Source organism: Tupaia chinensis, unplaced genomic scaffold, assembly GCF_000334495.1.
Source record: "Tupaia chinensis unplaced genomic scaffold, TupChi_1.0 Scaffold000625_1, whole genome shotgun sequence".
NCBI classification, from domain to species: domain Eukaryota; kingdom Metazoa; phylum Chordata; class Mammalia; order Scandentia; family Tupaiidae; genus Tupaia; species Tupaia belangeri.
The window spans coordinates 409550-411959 of NW_006160145.1; the positions used below are offsets into that span (position 1 = coordinate 409550).

Genomic DNA, 2410 nt, shown 5'->3' on the forward strand with positions numbered 1-2410 from the left:
TGGGAGTCCAGCAACATAGCCATTACGCTAACTGCTGGTCCGGCCTGTGATCATGTTTTTGATAAAGTCTCTGTGTCCTGGCATCGATGATAGTCACAAATTACTTGCTGGTCTCAGATTTCCACAGGGAGATACCAATGGTGGTACCACTCATGTTCAGCTTTCTGTTTATCCAAGACCCAGACATCTTTGAAGGAGCCCTTTCCCATCTCTGCAGCCTCCCTCTCAATTTTTTCCATGATTCTTTGGTCGACTCCACCACATTTGTCAATCAGATGGCCAGAGGTGGTGGACTTGCCGGAATCTACGTGTCCAATGACAACGATGTTGGTGTGAGTCTTCTCCTTTCCCATTTTGGCTTTGATTTAGCAGTGGTCTCCACAACACCTGTGTTCTGGAGGCAAACCCGTTGTGAAAAAGACCAAACACCTGTTCTTAGCCCCTCATCGTGGGTTGAATGGTGGATGCCCCAAAAAGATATGTCCTCTTCCTACTCCCCAGAACCTGTGACTGTGACATTATCTGGAAAAAGGGATCTTTGTAAACGTGATTAAGTTAAGGATTTCAAGACGAGATCATCTGGAATTATCAGGGTGGGACCTCCAGAGAGTACTTTGCCATAAGCAAGGATAATTCATTCTTGATATGTAGATTAGTCCGATTTTTTTTTTTTGAGAGGTTTTTGCTATAGGGCATGTGCACTCGCCAAACAGACAGAGAGAGAGAGACAGAAAGCGAGAAATCACCCCCCGGGGGGGATGGCCATGCCGCAATCCCTTCTCCTCCATTCTCCTCTCGGGATCTTGGGCATGCACGCACACGCGCCCGGTGTGAGTTTTAAGCCACTGGGTCCAGGAAGCGAACCATGGTCGACTATGTGGGAGTCCAGCGACATAGCCATTACGCTAACTGCTGGTCCTTAGATTAGTCAGATCTTAAAATGGTAGAAGAGAAAGGCGCTCCCAATGACTGAGCACGTACCATGGGCTGGAGACTGCCTCAGGCATTTACCTCTAGGAGTCCAGTTAAGCCCCCAGCAACTCTGTCATGGCATGACCCAAATTGGATTAAGAGATTGAAGGTGTCTTGATAAGAAACTGGGAAATGGCAGACCGGACTTAACAGACATAGTCACATCTCATCAAGAGGAAATTCAGTACACTGGTTAGGGGCGCATTGCTGAGTTAGGTTGCCTTGTTAACGGATGGGAGAGTGTGGAGCTGCGTTGTGAAGTCCTTGGTTCTTTGGGTCCAGATTACTAAAATGAGAGATCTGTCCCTAGGCACAAAATGAAACCGCAACCACGAATGAAGTAGGTAGAAAAGAAGATTTAATTGGAAGGAAAGGAAAGAAGTACACCCAAAAAGGTTCTTGGGCAGACAGATTGCCAGGTGGCAACCGTGCTTAGTACTAGTTAACTGTTATTTTTATTACTTGAGAGCATGAATATTCATTAGTGGGAGGCCCCTTACACTGCCTATGTCCTTCCTTTATATTTGAATCCACACGTTTTTCCTGCACCTGCGCACCTTCCTCACTGGTAAAGAATGAGGAACTTGATCACCTAATCGCGCAGGCCCAATGCGAGCCAGGTTGCCTCAATTAGACTGCCCAATTAGCCCATCACCCTAATGGGAATTAGGGTGTTGACCAAAATGCTTGCTTAGGTCTTTTTTTTTTTTTTTTGGAGAGTTTTTCACTCTAGGGCTCGGACAGACAGAGAGAGACATAGAGACAGAAAGCGAGAAATCACCCCCCAGGGGGGATGGTCATGCCGCAATCCCTTCTCCTCCATTCTCCTCTCGGGATCTTGGGCACGCACGCACACGTGCCCGACGTGAGTTTAAGCCACCAGGTCCGGGACACGAACCGCGGTCGACTACATGGGAGTCCAGCGACATAGCCATTACGCTAACTGCTGGTTCCCTTGCTTAGGTCTTTTTGATAAGAGAAAAATCTACAAATCATCCCTGTGTGCTTCCCTTAGACCCCAAGGAAGGAAGATGGCAAATTGCTTCGCCCTCCTGGCACCTGGAGCTAGATGAGCCTTTAGCTTTTCTCTTAGGGCTGCCCGCTCATGGCTAACTGCCTACCACAGCCTAACCATGCACCTCAAAACTTCTACCCACTAATTATATGAATCTGGGCTGCTACTTAACTTTTCTTCTCTTTTTTATTTTTTCTTTTCTACTTCTAGTGGGCACATGTGCTTGCCTGAGACAGACAGAGAGTGAGGAGGAGAAAGCAACCCCAAGGGAGGTGGTCGTGCCCCAATCTTTGCTCTTCCATTTCTCCATCCTGGGGTTTGAGGCACCTACCCACACACCCAGCATGTTTCATTGAGCCACACGGGCTGGGATTCAAACCAGCGTCAGCCATGTGGCATCAGGCTCTCTTAACCAGTAGGCTA

At 47.9% G+C, this 2410-nt stretch overlaps 1 pseudogene; it reads right to left on the bottom strand.

The window, feature by feature from the left end:
• Positions 1-353, bottom strand: part of LOC102491230 (elongation factor 1-alpha 1 pseudogene) — a 1662-nt pseudogene extending 1309 nt beyond the window's left edge.
• Positions 354-2410: the final 2057 nt, after the last annotated feature.